At 41.8% G+C, this 18,200-nt stretch overlaps 1 protein-coding gene across 1 annotated transcript in view; it reads left to right on the top strand.

Annotated features, from left to right (window-relative positions):
* LOC121004017 (pituitary homeobox 3) overlaps window positions 1-18,200 on the top strand; it is an 83,335-nt gene that overhangs the window by 55,531 nt on the left and 9,604 nt on the right. The window lies entirely within an intron of this gene.

Below are 18,200 nucleotides of genomic sequence, written 5' to 3'. Positions count from 1 at the left end.
TGATAGAGACCCCCCTTGGCCAGTAAAGTGCCTCCAATATAGATAAAGTGACCAGTGCAAAATGGCAAGAACCAGGAATTACTGTAGGGAAAAAGAAAACTCAGACTACCAACTGAGTGAAAGATTGAACCCACATTAGTTGGCCCATATGGGTATCAAAGTTGAAATAGTGATCAATACAGTCTACTGGTACAGCCATAATCAATGAATAAGTACAAAAGTAAACATAAATTGATGCGCCATACTGACCCGGGCGGGGGGGTGGCAGAAGCAGTTTCCCTGACGCACATTTCGCCTCACCAAGCTTTTTCAAAGGGATACATATCTCTAGAAATCAACGTCCTATATACCCCCCACCCAGCTGAAGGTAATCGCCCCACCTGTATAACCACCAATCGCTATCCAGGGGGCGGGGTATCCTATATAGGATCCAATTGTATCACACTGCAAGCAAAGTATCTGCCGAGGCACATACACAGTCCGCGGGACCTTCAGTATCATCATAATCACGTGGATGCTCACATGACTGAGATACCGGTCATGTGACCAAAACACATGATCGAAAGAAGGACACATATACTGTACATCATTCTTAGGGGTGCAAATGAGCAATTGTTCAAAAGATAGGACCAGTTGGAATCCAGGGGGCGAGAACTACTGCAAATAAGATGTCAGCTCTGACATATAAATAAATAAGCAGCAGGACCTTCAATGTAATCATGGTCACGTGGATGCTCATATGACTGTATTCAGGTCACGTGACCATCCCACCTGATCAGAAGAACCCACCCACATCCTTCTCAGGAATGCAAATAAACACATGTTATGCATATTATCATCCATTAACCCTTGTGTCACCCCATCCCAGGGGCATGAATACCACTGTATAATTCCCTGAGTAGAGGGGCAATCTAATACCAATAAGGAATACTTTAAATAAAAAATGAATGAGAAAATATCCACAGAGGGCTATAATATATAAATATATAAATATATATATATATATTAACCGATTATAGAATCCATGTTTAAAGCCCGGACAAATAATTGCGGTAGCAACAGTCATAATGCATAGAGGATTCAGTGTTGAATAATAATTATCAAGATTATCAGAAAAGACACACATAAAGTGATGTGAGAAAGTGCCAAAAATACAAAGTAGGTGCATGTGTGAAGTGCCCAGTGAAAGCGAAACACGCGTAAAAAAAAAAGAAAAATTAGTATATTTAAATATTCATAGACGTGTATACAAGGACCGATCCACCATCCATCGAATCTACTAAGTATTCCACTATCTAGATGATTTCCCCATCTCTCAGCATTAATACTTAAAATATTTCTAAAAAACAATAATAAATATTTTGCCCCCTGACGTACAGTATATAAGTGACACAATGTCCAATTATAGTAAGTCCGTATTGTATATTTTTCGACCAGTACTCATCGGCATGATTTTATATATGTGTTTATCGTCATTCTCATATTGTGTTTCAATAAAATGATGTTTTGTTATATTACATGTGTGGTCTATGTGATTTGGTAGAGAGGGTTGGATAACCTCTTTAATGTCTACTGAATGAACCACCAGCTAATCCTATGAAAGCCTCCTGAAAACAGAAATCCAGGCAGAGAAGGGTCATACAGTTGGAGTTTAACATGCCTGATCAAGTTGCTTTGGGGACATAAGCCAATGCCAGAGGTGTTGGCCAAGCTGAACGTTTATGGTAAAGGTTGGGGAGTGACTAGGAGATAGCTGCCGGGTGAATGTATGGTCAGATTTACACAGCTCAACCACTTCATCCTAATCTTTTATTCTCAGCAATGAGATTGGGGTCTTGGGGACTAAATATGTTTTTTTTTGACTGGACTTTACTTGTATCACCTACTGAATCTGGCTACCTAATGTGCTCAGACTCTTGAATTCCAGATGTCAGTGTACCAGATTTGCAGAGATAGTATTAGGAATCTGCTGTATTGATACAAGATTTTTCACATTTATCAGTTAAAAAGAACAACATTTTATTCTACAATGCTCATTTGGATTCCCGACACTAATGAAATAGGTGGCCAGTGTGAATCCACCCTAATAAATCTGGTGCATATAGAATTTTCTATTTTAGTCTCTTTTTACACCCGCTATGAGCAATTACAGTATACTTTTACATCACAATTTGCAACTTTTTAACATTTCCCTTTCTTCACACATGCAGCAATTTCCGGTCCGGCGCTATCAGTGTACAGATGTCGGATCTGTACACTGAAGTGCAGTACACATACATCAGTTGTATCCAGCTCCCAGCCTGAAGAAGCTGGCCGGACACAACTGATATATGTGAAGGGGGCCTAACATCTGTCCAGGGGGCCCAAGTAAATTCTTGCCCAGGGTCCAATCAATATTAAAGACGGCCCTGATCTGTCATGGATCTGCACAGACGGATCCATTCAGATAATACAAACGTCTGCATCCGTTCAGAACGGATCTGCTTGTATTATCTTTAACATAGCCACGACGGATCCGTCTTAAAACACATTATTGAAAGTCAATGGAGGACGGATCCGTTTTCTATTGTGCCAGATTGTGTCAGTGAAAACGGATCCGTCCCCATTGACTTACATTGTGTGTCAGAACGGATCCATTTGGCTCAGTTTCGTCAGACGGACACCAAAACACTGCAAGCAGCGTTTTGGTGTCCGCCTCCAGAGCGGAATGGAGACTGAACGGAGCCAAACTGATGCATTCTGAGCAGATCCTTTTCCATTCAGAATGCATTAGGGCAAAACTGATCCGTTTTGGACCGCTTGTGAGAGCCCTGAACGGATCTCGAAAACGGAAAGCCAAAACGCCAGTGTGAAAGTAGCCTAAAATGCAATGTGTGTAAGTGGGCTTTAATAAAACCCCATACACATGCCACAGAAAAAGCTGTCCTGACTTGAAGGCATGCTGCGGATTTCTAGTATAGTGAGGCTCGTCTGTAGAGTAAATTGTGAAGGTGACTGTGTCTAAAGACTAAATAGCAAAATTATTTGTCATGTAGTGTTCAGCACAGTGTCCACAAAATGTTTATTCCCTAGAACTCCATTTTAACATTTTTTATTACACTTACATGAGATAATAAAAATCAAGGTTGCATTTCTTAAATAGCTGTCTTATGTAACTTGGAAGATATCAGTGCGTCTGTTCTTTTGCTTTCAATATTTTCCGTAGCTTAGTCAGTGATATTATTACAGTGCCATCTAGTGGTTCGATAAAAAAAATGCAGATAAATAGATAGTGTCCAGGATTGCTTGGGTGTAGTTGGTATTTATTGTAATGCGGCAAAGAAACACTTTGTGTGACGTTTCGGCACAAATGCCTTTTTCAAACACATGCCGCTCTGGAGGAAGGAGCCAGATGATGCTGCGCTGAATAGGGGTATAGCATGCAACTGCATGCAATTGATATAAGCGCAATTGCATGCAGTTGCATGCTATACCCCTTCTCAGCGCAGCATCATCTGGCTCCTTCCTCCAGAGCGGCATGTGTTTGAAAAAGGCATTTGTGCCGAAACGTCACACAAAGTGTTTCTTTGCCGCATTACAATAAATACCAACTACACCCAAGCAATCTCGCTGGAGTTTATTTTAACATATAGACGGGGTGGGATCCCGACTCCACGCTTCATCACCAAGTGTGCCACACTGGTCTACTATTGCATTAGTGTCCAGGATTCTCATCGCATGTCCAGAGTGGAGAGTGGTTGCAAAGAATGCCCGGCTGCCCACACAGTAATGGTGTCCGCTGGGAAAACCCTAAACCGCAATGCCTCTCTTTGTGCCCCCACAAAAGAATAATGCCCCCCTTTGTGCCCCACTATTATAATAAGGTCCCTCATATCTGTCCCCACAATATACTAATGTGCCCCTACAATAAAATAATGTCCAGATTTGTGCCCCCACAATATGCACCCCCTTTTGTTCCCTCACAATATAATAATGTTCCTTTATGTGCCCCCACAATCAGAGGCGTAGCTAAAGGCTATTGGGCCCTGGTGCAAGGGTTCAACTTGGGCCCCCCTTCCCTCAGTGCTTTGTGGCCAGGGGCAGGGAAGAACATTGCCTTCATGCTGCTTGAGGTAAAAATTGAAACGGCACCCCCCCATGCCAAATTCTTGACCTAACCCCTTCCCTCCAGCCAGAAATGTAACTTGAAAAGCATGCACTTTCTATAAAACTGGTGTTTTCTTATGTGGCACAAGGGTCTTTGGGCCCCCTCAGGCTCCTGGTCTCGGTAGCGACTGCTACCTCTGCACCCCCTATAGCTACGCCCCTGCCGACAATATGAGAATGTCACCCATGTGTGACCCACAATATAACACTGTCTACCTTTTTGTGCCCCACAAGATAGTGCCCCCTATTTGTATCTTACATTGTAATAAAAGTTATAATATCCAGCCACCCCACACTGTTGTAATGTCCCCATTTTGTACCATAATTTTTATAAATCTGTCCCTACATAGTTATAATGTCTCCCCCACATTGTTATAATGTCCCCTTTTGTGCTAATGAAAATTAAAAAAAAATCTCACTTAATCTCACCTCTCTCCCTGTTTTCACGCCAAGCAGCTGGATCTTCTTCTTACTGACCATCAGTATTCTGATGCAGGCACCACAATGGCCTCACTACATTGCGCCTCCTGCAGTGGGTACTGACATCATTGGACTGCTCCCGGCCTCTACTAGGCCACAACCCAAAGCAGCCTGTGACTTACTAGAGTAAATGGTGGGTCAGGGAACCAGTGGTTCTCTGCTTTGCCATAGTCTTCAAGAGGATCTGCATCCTAAGAATGCTGATCCAGTTGAAAAAGGCACTGGACACCGGCAGGCCCCCTTCTCTTTCAGGCCCGGTCATGGCCACATTCCCTGTTACTGCTATAGTTATGCCACTATTGCAACTCATCACTGGGGATCCCAGCAGTGATATAATATTGATGGCCTAGCCTAAGGGTCATTTTTGAAAGGAAGAATAACCCTTTTAACATCAACATGTGTAACGTGCCTACTAAGCACCTGGGGTATCCCTTGCCCCTGAAGAGATTTTTACAATATATGTCCCTCTGATAGAGGAAGTTGTGACGCCAGTTGCATTTAAGGGGACATGGAGTGTAGTGATGTTGATACCCAGATGTAGGAATGCCAGAGTAGTATGAGGGTTGACTATAGTGTCCCTTAAGTGTGGCTTTAGCACTTTGTCACGGTGCTCCTACCTGGCTATCCGGAACCCCAAGCGTTGTAGTCCGAGGCAGTGCAAATAGGGTTGTGGATAAGGCGGGTTAATAAAGGAATTGAGTCCAGACTTGGATTGAATTAATCAAACGCAGCTTTACTTGGCAAACTTTCATTAAGGAACAATTTTCCAACTTTATCTTGGTTACCGGCAGATTTTGGCTTAAGTTCTTGCAGGCGCTTACTCTCAGCTCTGCTATATCTGAACTCTTTCGGCTCTGCTATGTTAGCTGGCTTAGATAGGTACTTTTGCTTCTGCTTTCTGCTGCAACTTAACTCAATGTAGTCTGACTCTATCTTTGTCTTGTCCAGGGAAACTTTTCTCCTGGCTTCGGAGGCTTGAAGCTGGGTTTGCTAGGCTGGAACACAGCCATCCCCTTACAGGGGCCGCTCTCAACTGCTTCCTAACTAACTAACTAACTAACTAACTCGTCCCTCTCTAGAGAGGGGAATAGAATGGAAGAAGGGTCCCATTCTATCTAACACAGCTCTGCCAGAAATGCTGCCATCTGCTGGTGAAACAGGTACATTACATGTTAAAGGGATTCTGTCACCAGGTTTCACCCCTGTCAGCTAAACATATGCTGATGTTCAGGGCCTCATCAGGATTCCTAATGTGGGCTTCTAAATGTGATCCGTATCCTTATTTTGCTAAAAAACAGGTTTTACTAACCTGTCACTCAAAGAAATAAGGTGCCCAAGGGGATGTCAAGGGATGCAAGGTCCCGGCTGCACCCACCGCTGTTCGTGCCCAGCGCCGCCTTTCCAGACTTCTGCACCGCCTCCTAATCCTCTGTGCCGCCTCTCGCTCTCCCTCCCTCCCCCTCCTCCTGCTGTAAGATATCGCGCGTGCGCACAGGGCTCTGAGAGGCTGGCGCCAGAGTGCAGGTCATACCTGGGTTGAGCGAAGTGCCGGCGCATGCGCACTTTGCCTTAAGAAGCCAAATCGAGAAGTCCGCATCAGGCAGAGCCCTGTGCGCATGCGCGAGATCTTACAGCAGGAGGAGGGAGGAGGGGGGATGGAGGGAGAGCGAGAGGCGGCACAGAGGATTAGGAGGCGGTGCAGAAGTCTGGAAAGGCGGCGCTGGGCAAGAACGGCGGTGGGTGCGGCCGGCACCTTGCATCTTGGCTGACATCTTAGCAGAACCTGACAGTCCCCATTATAGGTCAATAGGGTCTGACGGCTGTTTTTATTATAAATGCAGACGTGGAAAGAGCTTTATTTAACTATGTCAGCATGCAATAGCACTGAATGTAAGAGATGCCTGATGCGAAAACTGAAAAGGCCATAATTCTCTGCCAGAATGCACTATGTGGTAACAGTGCCCCCAATAGTAATAATGTCCCTCATTTTGCCCCCAGAAGTAATAATGCCCTCATAGTGCCCATACTAGTAATCATTTTCCCCGTAGTCCCCCTGTAGTAATAAAGCCCACCATAATGCTTTCAGTAGTAATTATTCCTCCTATAATGTGTGCCTGTACAAAAAATACCTCCATATAATGTGTCAGTACAAAAAAATGGCCCCTTATAATGGTTGCCAGTAAAATAATTCCCCTAACAATGTGTGCCAGTACAAAAATTCTATCTTATAATGTGTGCCAGTACAAAAATGCCCCCTTATGTGTGCCAATACAAATAATGCTCCCTTATAACATTTGCCAGAATAAAAAAATAACCCCTTTTAATGCCCCCAGTAGAATGAATGCCCCATAGTGGCCCCCCTAGAATGTGTGCTACTACAAAAAAGGAGGAGGTATTCCTTATAATCTGTGCCAGTACAAACATGCTCCCTTATGTGGCAGTAGAAAAAATGTTCCCTTATAACTTGTCGGTACAAAAAATTACCCCATGTTAGTGCCCCCAGTAGAATGAATATCCCAATAGTGGTCCCCTCATAATGTGTGCCAGTAAAAAAAAATGCTCCTTTTTAGAGCCCCCAATATCCCCATAGTGATTCCCCCATTGTGGCCCAACAACATGCTGCCAAATAAAAATATTAAACTCAAATCTTTACCTCCATTCTGTCAGCGATGCAGTGCAAGACACAGACCTGTTCCAGTCTGTGACCTGAGCTGTATGCAGCTTGGCTAGGCAGTGCGATGATGATAACATTGGCCTTTGGTAGGCTACATGAACTAGGACTAAAGCCTATTAGAGGGAATGGTGGGGCAGGGAGACATTGCTCTCATGTTCCGCCACAGCATTTCACTGTAACAGTAATTGTTTCCACAATGGAAGTGCTCATGGCCTTTCCGCTGTCGCCCACTTGACCCAACCTTGCACCGCCTGAAGCAATCGCCTCACCTTGCCTCATTGGCAGTGCCCCCCTGCTGGGACCCCTAGCAATCAGTTGTAATCTGTGGTGGAGCCCAATAGTAAGTGTTTAGTTTCCTTCTAGTGCTACTATAGGGAACATTTAACTTTACACATTTCACATTTAAATCAATCGGACTGTCTGTAATGCATGGATGTGTCTGGTACCTATTGACAAGACAAATTATTTGTAGCGGCTCTCTGCTCTAGCTATGGGGTGAGATTTCTGAATAGCGGAATTCCCTATATTAACTCAGAATTCCTTAATAGAGTATTTTTAAATGGCCACACAATCCCTTTAAGTAATTGGGAATTCCATTTAATGATGGTTACATAGCAGTGTTATTACGTACTCACAGGTAAATAAGAACTATATTGTTCTATGCTGTACATAGTTATAAAAGTGACAAAGCAATATCATATATTATATGATATAAAATAGTATACAGATTCATAACCAGGTCAAAACCATTATCCAAACATGATAATGATTTGCAAAGACTTGCACCAAGCTCTGATTTTGAAAAGAGTAATGTTAATATGGTATAAAATCATCAGCTCAGTAATACTGATCAGGAACAGACATTGATAAAACTCATAGCATACAATTAGGCTATCATAAGTAGTCAGGGGTTTACCTTTTCTAACAGGTTGTCTTATTTAATACTAGTCTTAAATATGATTTACAGTGCCAGAAAATGTAATCCATTCAAGGGGAATACTTAAAAAAATAGGGCAGTATGGGTTAAAGATAACAAATAGTATTACTTATCTCACTGATACCCTGGTGCCGCTGTTCTAATGCTGCTTTGGTCCTCACTGCTCTACCCTTCCTGATCCTGAGCTTGACACACAGGAAATGGCTTAGACCTCCTGTTCAGCCAATCACAGGCTGAGGATGGTAACTACTGCAACCCTTGATTGGCTGAGCATGAAGTCCAAGCCATTTCCTGAGTGTCGAGCTCAGGGCCTGGAAGTGGAGAGCAGCGGTGACCGAAGCAGCATTAGAACAGAGGCATTAGGGATTAGGTGAGGTAAGTAATGCCTATTTGTTAATTGTAAATCATACTGCCCTATTTTTTAAAGAAAGGCTGTCCTGGAAAAATCCCTTTAATTGTACATTTGATGCATTAGCATGTTAACCTGTTTTTTTAAAATTTTATTTACTGCTTGCTTAATCCCTCTCTTAGAGATACCAGACTCATCCTTCTTCATTTCAGGCACACCCTGTGGCCTTACTCAGCCTCTGAATTTACGCTTTTATATTTTGCATTCTAAATTATCACTGGGCAGGACCTTAATTATGTGTGTGAATCAGTTCTATGACCTGTAGTTTAGTATTTCATTAATGATGTACTTTTTTTTAATGACATTATTGCCTACAGAATGAATATTATTACTATAATAAAATGAAGTGGAAATAGGAGATTTGTAAGAAAATGTGTGTTAATTATATATTAAGTAATATTAGTTATTACTTTATTTACTTGTCATAATTTATATAATTTGTACATAACTGGCCTTAGGGGTATGCAGTCTGTGTGGCCACACAGGGACCGTCAGCTTCCCTAGCTGAAGGGGAATATTGTACAGCAATATTGCTAAGACAATGTACTTTATAACACTGTTAAATTATTTTATATTATATACAGTATGAAACTGTTATGTGGTCACTGAATTATTTGAACACTGTATAGTGGTATTCACAATGTGCAGCACCGCTACTTAGGTACTCAGCAGCACATTACAGTGTATAATAATGTAAGATAATGATCAACATACTCATATTAGCTCTCCCCCAGAAGCAAGGAAACTGTCATTCTAAAGCCACCCCAAGGTACAATAGAAATCAATGCCTGACCCATAAAAGAGCCTTGGAACATGATTAGGGATCTTAGCCAAGCCGGAGTCACCTCCAAAAGCAAGAGACGTCCAACTGTAGGCAGCTGTTTTGGGGTTTTCTTCTGGATTAATGCTAATTTGCAATGATCATTGTCTGTAAGACTCCCTATGCTTACTGGTGGTCTCTGCAAGGGAACACAGTACTTAGCCAAGAGCTTATCCACTTATGACACTGTATGATAATACACCTTATGGGGTGGGGGCAATGGAAGGTACTGCGCAGGGCACCATCCAACATAAGGTGTTCCCTAGTCCCATGTCCCCAGTGATGCTCACATCCTTGATCCTTGACTATTGACCTGTAAATATTTTTTTTGCTATATATTTCCATATACGTATCAGTTCAAACCACTAAACGAATGGTTATAAAGACTTAAACATTGATGAAATTGAACTTAACCCTCCCTTTTAGTAGCATAAAAAAGAAGAAAATAGTATAAAGACTCCGAGGCATTTACTCTGTATACATCAAAGTCAATAGGTCTTTATTTATCATGAATGAATTCAACAATCGATCAAAGCAATTTTCTCCTGTTATTTCACTCCAGCTAGTACGACATGATTACATCCAGATTAAGTGACAACATTTCGGTCGGACTGACCTTTGTCAAGAGTCAGACGTATCAGAGAAGAAGCAATACCTCTTCATGCCTCATGTCACCTCCTCCAGATACGATTTAACAAAGGTCACTCTGAACGAAGCATCCAGAGCAAGATTTTTGTACCTAGGCCACAGACCCCTTGATAAAGGTCGTTTCCGACCGAAATGTTGGGACTATTTTCATGGACTCTTATATTGATATAGATTCTGGATGGAATGTACAAAATGATGTGAAATTGCACATTATGTATTAAAGCATCACTTGAAAAGAATTCTTTGGTGTGTCATAGATTTCTCCATTTGACACAGACTGACATTTGTCTTCTATGAGCACCCACCATTGAAGGGTGTGCAGGTCTCTTCCTCTCCAAATATTAATCTGGATGTAATTATGTCTTACTTGCTGGAGTGAAATAAAAGAAGAAAATAGATTTGATCGATTGTTGAATTAATTCACTATAAATAAAGACCTATTGAATTTGATGTATAAAAATGGAGTGCCCTGGATTCTTTACACCATTGACTACTTGGTTGAAGAACCCGTCCAGTGGCACACCCTAATTTATCTACCCATAAAAAGGAGAAAAAACGAAGAGGGGCAGAAAAAGGGAAGGACAATGGGTGCCAAAGAGAACAGTAGTAAAAATGAGGAGCTAAGTACCTTCTTAGTATAGATAAATGTCAGATGAGATAAATGTCTGGGCAGCTGCACTTCATAACATCGGTATTGGTGGGTTGTCCTACACTGCATTAAACAGGAAGGATATTGAAGAAAAAAATTGTTGTATCAAAGGCGCTTGGCCATACAATAAAAACAGCTACTTGAGAGAGGAGGGGGAGCACATAACCTGCCTTAGCTTTTCTCAGAAGTCACCAAAGTCACCGGTAGATATTACTCACACACAAGGACGGGCCGACACAGAGGGCGGCAGGCAGGCCACTGACCACGTCGCTGCTGCTGCCGCGCCTGCCGGGCTGCCGGCCGCGCTGGAGGATGGAGGAAGTAGTGAGCACTTGGCACTGACTTACGTGCTCCCTCCCCGCTCCGCCTCCTGGCTCGGCCGCTCCACTGCTCTGGTCTCTGCTCAGTCGCTTGCCTGACTGGCTGCATACAGCGCGCACTTTGACCTGACACGCTGTACGCAGTCAGGTCACATGTGCGCCCTCTGGAGACCAGGAGCAGCGCGGGCAGCAGCACAGCACTGTGTCACAACCCAGCCCAGGCCCCAGCAGGGATAGAGCATGAGAGTCTTCCCTGAAGTGAAGTAAGATAGTTCTTAAATAAAGATAATATTCTTTTCCGTCTGATCTGAGGTCTGATGGGGTTCTGGATGGGGTAAAATTGGATGTCTGATTAATAACAAACATACAGATCTAAATGGCGGGAGGGGGGGGGGGGGGCGCACTTGGGCAGCTCAGCCTCTGTTGGTGGTGGACCTTGTCCCAGCCCTGCTCACACAACCTGCCCTAAGATGGATCCCGGACTCCAGACATTGTGGATATGTTTTATTACAAACCCTATTACAACTATGCGTTTCAGGGAATGACAAAAATTATACTAAGAATAATATAATTGTACATTATGGTAGAACATTGGATACCTACCATAACTCCTAGGATGATAACTAGTTGACACAGTTTTATACAACTTGCCATTTTTAATTTTCTGAAATTCCATTAAAGCAACTTTTACATTTTCCCCTACAGGTTAAATACAGTGGTGACAATTAGCTAATAATAATTGCTGCAGCTACAAGCAGGTTACATACAAGTAAACTGCTGATGAAATCTTTTATTTCCACCAGCCCTTAAAACAAACCAAACGACTACTGCTCAAAAGGCTAAAACCTGTTTTAAGGGAACAGTAATTGCTACTGATGCCAATAAATCTTCAGACTAATGCAAGCTCATTTAAAGTCGGTCTTTTTATTAGCATTAGGAGTAATGGTTGTTCGTTATAGACAGACGCCTTTAGGCTTAGAATTAATGTTCATTTAGTGAAATAAACTCACAGAACATAATGGAATTATATTTCTATATATGAACTTAATAGAGCAATTCCAGTCACAGCTAAAATTAACAATTTTGGTACAGTACTCCATTTGTTTTAATTATCTCTGTTTCTTTTATTATAAATTCTACTCCTTTTAACGCTTTCATCTTTTTAACCTGGGAGATGCTTTCTCCGATATTCATCGCCCCCCTTTCTGGTCAGTGCTCTGTGGAGTGGGGAAGAAAACTGACAAGAGGGTTGTGCCTCTTTAGAGAGTGTCATAGAGGATGTATGGTGGATTGTTCTATGGGGAGGGGGTCTATCTGTCACCATATTGTAATACATATGTCAATACTTTTAGGGGAGCATGTCACAATTTTTTTTTGTTTCTGATCCAAATGGAAACCTACAGGGAAAAAAACTCCATGTGTGTCTGTATGAAATCACATTTTAGGACTGCATAAACCCTCAATCCATTTTTCATATCCTATCATCATCAGAGCCTCCATGTTTATAAATTGTGGCAAATGCTGAATCATCAAGGCTGTAGCTTATAGCGGCTGAAAAGGTAGCAGTCAAAATTCCACCTGGTGTCCCCAAAAAATGGCACATGGTACATGCAAAGCAAAGTGAAATATTTTCTTTAGGGTTCAAGAGCTTCTAGTTATTTCTTTGCGATGTACCTTCATATAGATTCATGGTGCAAACTGAGCTGGCCAGAGATGTAGTAAAGACCACCACCCCATCTCCAGTAACTATTATGATGAATGGCAATTCTGCCTTGTTCTTAGGAATATGGAAATGGGTTGACAAGCTCTTTGGAAGATGCCCATTGTCATGCCTATTGTCACCCAGCTATTTCGTAAGGATTTAACATGAGTAAACAGCTATACTGTCATTCAAGTCAATAAATTCATTCTTAATAAGTTGCTTTGTTATTGGCAGAGAAGAAGAAATCGGATAAATCTTTTCAATAAGATTGGTGCATGACTGTATCCCCTTGTGGTGAATCAAATGCAATAGAGACATAGAACTTCAAACCAGACACTGCCCCATGTCCTGTATCATTACTTACACTACAAAATGATGTGAAACTTGATTACCGCCATTCAGCACCAGCTTACTCTCTACTCTTTTCTTTTCCAAGCAGCTTTGTGTTAGTTTGTAATCTCCCATAAGATAAAAATAACTTTTATTTCTGCATGAGTGTTCTTCTTTAAAAGAAGCCAAATGCTAATAACACCGCAATGACTATATGACCGGGCCAGACGCACCAGCCAAGTATTTTTATATTATCCCCAGTACTTAATAAGGATAATTTGCCCAAATAATTTCCATTGCATTTTTAGTAAAGGTCATCAAATGAATGATTAATGATACAAAGAAGTGTTTTATACCATTGTGTGAGCTACCATTTCTTGTGGTGGGCCCAAAGCAGAATCTGGTTTACCAAAAGTAATTTTTTACAGAATGGTATTTTGTACTGTCTTTATGGTTCCATGCACAATGCTTAACACTTGAGTGCTATAATGCACCTCTTTGTATTTGTTATATCTAATCAGAGACACCTTACCAAAGAAAGGTATGATGGATATAGTGCTCCCACATAAAGTCATATCATAGCAGTCTGAATAAAGCCTAACCTTTTTTGGCTAATTCAGGTGAAGGCATGGTACATAAGCAACCACAAATTAACTCTGTAAAATCATGAAAATCAGGAAAATTGTTTTCCATTTTGGAGTCCATTTTGAAACCACTTGACCATAACTACATGCTATTATGCATTGAGTAGGCATCACATGATTCATTGGAATAGGTCCCATTTCTTGTCTGCACTGAGGCTTACGATAATTTATTTTTATCTTAACCACTTGCAAAAGCATAGGCAGTTAAAGCAGTGGTCTCACTTCAGCAAATAGCATTTATCATGTAGAGAAAGTTAATACAAGGCATTTACTAATGTATTGTGATTGTCCATGTTGCCTCCTTTGCTGGCTGGATTCATTTTTCCATCACATTATACACTGCTCGTTTCCATGGTTACGACCACCCTGCAGTCCAGCAGTGGTGGTTTGTGCTTGTACACTATAGAAAAAAAGCTCCAGCCTAAGCGCACTCCCGCAGTCCCAGCCACCAGAGAGACTGGCCCATTTTCCTATAGTGTGCAAGCATGACCACCGCTGCTGGATTGCATGGTGGTCATAACCTGGATACAAGCAGTGTATAATGTGATGGAAATATGAATCAAGCCAGCAAAGGGTGCAATGTGGACAATCACAATACATTAGTAAGTGCCTTGTATTTGTTTACATGATAAATGCCATTTGCTGAAGTGAAAAAAAAACTTTAAGCTAAACGTATTTTTGTAAGTTTGGGAGGGTAGATGAAGCTATTATGTAGGGTGTATTAAAGGGGTTGTCCTGCCATTTACATTGATGATCTATTACATTGCCCATTGTCTTAGACGTTATGGTGGTGCACTGTAATGACAAGTACTCGCTCCATTCACCTGAATAGAGGCAGTACTTGTAATTATAATTCACAATAGGTAGGTTACCACAATTAAAACGTACCATTTAATAAATCATTCATTAAAAGGTGTAGGCCCGTGTACATTGATTTCAGAGGCTTGTAGGTCGCACCAAAAAACTCCACTGATTAGCATGCCATAGTATAAGGTATACTAAAGTAAAGACAACAGAGGATAGAGGAGGATAGGATAGTGATATATATGGGACAACGAATACTGGGTCTCTGACCCTATACGTCCCTATATCTATCTACTAATTCCCCTCTTACTAAATGTCCCTCAGTGTCCCTCTTCAAAGGCAACAGTGACTGCCCAGCTTCGTCAACCAGCTCTGAAAAAGAAAAAGAAGAGAGAACACATAGTCCGCTCAAAACAGAGGTCCCGACGCGTTTCATTGGCCTCCACCAAATCCCCACGGGACCATTATACAGGATGGTATTGTAGTGTTCAAAAGTCAGAATCAATACTTTAAAAATGTATACAGAGCGATGATCAGTCGCTATCAATGTCCACTTAGCTGTCCATTAGTTCACCGGCACAGATCAGCAATAGGTATTAATATGGCATCCTGCGTGTGGCAGCAATTATGTGATCGGAGGACATCGGCGAGGGAGCACGTCCATCAAATGTGGACCTGCCCCCTTGTGCGATGTCAGAGCTGGGGGGGTACATGGGCAGAGATGCGGGAGGCGATTGGGCCCAATTCGCCTACTCCTACATGCCCGCCCTTCTATCAGTGTTGTAATACGTCGAGCGTGACCAACTGTAAAAGTGTCCGCTCCAGGCACTGAGGTTTAATTAGACTTAAACAGGTTCTAGGTTCAAACACAAGTGAAGATATGTACAGTGGCTTAAATTGATACAGAAAGTGATTCAAGATGACAGAGGTGATTAATGCCAGTAATACAGATTAAACGCACTAGAGAGGGCTCAATATAATGTAATGTAAAAAGGCTCAAATGAGCTAGTAAATCAATACCCATATGCAAATAAATAGATGTATCCTTAATTCATACATATGGGTATGTGAAAAGACACATGTATAGGCCCACTATATGTGCGCAAGTTAGCAATTATATATCTATGCAAATATATGGAGTAGTAGACTGGACATGGCCTATTAAGAGAAAAACACACAAAGTGGGTCTATTTGTGTAAAGATGGAATTTCTTATAATTAAAAGTAACAGCCAAACAGTAGTTGTTCATTTAGACCCCTAGGGTGGGCTGTTTTAAGTTCGAAAATCCACCAAGCTTCTCTTTGCAGGGGTCCCAATCTCCCCCTCTCTTAAGTGGTTGAAAAGCCTCAATGCCCATAAATCTAAGTTTAGAGAAGTCTCCCCCGTAATCCGTTTCAATATGATTGGCCAGAGGGGTATCTTTTTTTTTTTTTTTTGTGTCTCAAGTCGCCCAGGTGTTCTCCAATTTGCCTACGTAGCTCTCGCTTGGTCTTCCCAATATATTCGAGGCCACATCCACAAGTCGCTTTATAGATAACCCCTTTTGTTCTACAATTTATGAAGTGTCAGATGGTGTATTCCTTGCCCATAGCTCTGCTGGTAAAGAGGCGTCCCTGGGTAATAAATGTACAGCCGCTGCAGCGAAAGCACCCCACAATAGGTTGAAGCCAAGTATGCGGCCTGAGTGCTGCCTCGTCAAAGTGGCTGTGCACTAAGCGATCATGTAGAGTGTGACCCCTGCGGTAGGTGACTTGAGGTGTTTCTGAGATCACCTTTTTGATGTCCGGATCCAATTGCAAAATACCCCAATATTTTGCTGCTGTATCATAGGTACCTATTAGCCGTATTTTGTTAGTCTCAAGGTTTTGGGGTGCAGTAATTCTATCCTATTGCTTTCGCAGGCTCTCCTATAAGCTGTCTTGAGTATAGGGTCAGGGTATTCTTTTTCAAGAAACCTGTTTCGCAAGTCATCGGCTTGTTCCTTAAAATCCCTAATTGTGGAACAGTTTCTTCTCATCCTGAGGTATTGTCCAACTGGAATCCCTCGTTTTAGGGATAAAGGATTCAATCCTTAGAGAATTACATTAAACATCACATTGTCCTAAGGGGCTTGAGAATAACCCTAACTCCAGCTAGGAGATGCAGGAATACGGCATTAATGAGTAAATGGGAGCAGGAAGCCACGCAAAGCTCATTACGTTTCTTGCATATCCTGCTGGAGGAGGAGAAAAAGAATCCTGCTACACTGGATAACAAACTAAGGGAACAGATTGCGTTGACACAAACATTTAAGCAAGAAACTGATTTCCCTAATAAGGAACTCCAACTCAAAAGTACTCAAGATAAATTCCAGTTTCATCTAAAAGAGTGTAAGCATCGTCAATTTAACAGAGACCTTCAGGACTTTAAAGAAAACCGTGTATATACTAGTATAGAACGTGGGACATTACATAATAAACCACACGAGTCAGGCATTACATCAAGTGATACGGAGACTTCCGAAGTAGAAAAGGAGGGGGGACAGATAAATCGAGGAAGGGGTAGAATACGTCAGAGAGGTAGAGGTGCATGGGGGGTGGGGGTGGGGCGTGACATAATTTTTTTAGAATCAAGCGGACCGTACCAACTACGAAAAACGCAACCAACAAAAATCACCTCCCTCGACCAACATACCCCAGAACAACATGGGCAGATAGTTAATCTCTCCAATAAATATTTGAAGCAAACAGAAATAGCCTTTTCTTTGTTCCCACCTCCACATTTAATTTGTTCAAGTGGATTAAAGACATCAACTTCTTTGCGAGAAAATTGGAGATGGCACAAACACTTTACATTAAGAACCAAGCGGGAAAGTAAGGAGCTGGGGATTTTATCCGACATATTGCAAGATGTCCAGTTACTTTACAGCTTAAGTGAAAGCAGACCGCAGAAGGGCAATGGCCCCTTCACTAATTAGAAAAATAAAAGTATAAGATGCCTCCTTTGAGTGACCACACGTGTATAGATGCTTTTGTCATCCAGGTCTCTCAGGAATTGGAGGCAATAACAATAAAGAAGCCATGTTTTAATTGTTCAAAATTGGATTTTAAAGCACTCACCAATTTGGAACAGGACCATTATATTACAATAAAACCCTACGATAAGGGGGCAATATTGTTATTATGGAGACTTCTCAATATAGAAAAATGTGTCTGGACCTGTTAAAAGACAAAAATACATATGATAAACTCTTATCTGACCCCACGACCCTTTATCAGAAAAAATTACTTGACATTTTGCGCCTGGCTAGATCGGACGGTCTTATATCAGAGAAAGAATTTGTGTAAATAGTCTTAGCCAAAATGTAGGAATCTATGTTTACTAAATCCTTGCACCATTCATCAAAACTCTGCCCTCTTATATTAGAGACACCAGTGATCTTTTAGGCCGACTTGAAGGGGTCTCAGTGGAGAAGGGGATGGCACTTGCATCGATAGATGTAGAGGTGATGTACTCCTCTATACCGTACCATCTGGGACTGAGGGCTGTTGAAGTATTTCTTACTATGAAAGGTTGTCAATATCAAGCCCACAACAAACTGGTACTGCAGCTGCTTGACTTCACCCTAACATCTACTTTGTCTTCAATGGTGCCTTCT

The sequence above is a fragment of the Bufo bufo genome, chromosome 6, assembly GCF_905171765.1.
Source record: "Bufo bufo chromosome 6, aBufBuf1.1, whole genome shotgun sequence".
NCBI classification, from domain to species: Eukaryota; Metazoa; Chordata; class Amphibia; order Anura; family Bufonidae; genus Bufo; species Bufo bufo.
This window is presented reverse-complemented; position numbering and strand designations above follow the sequence as displayed.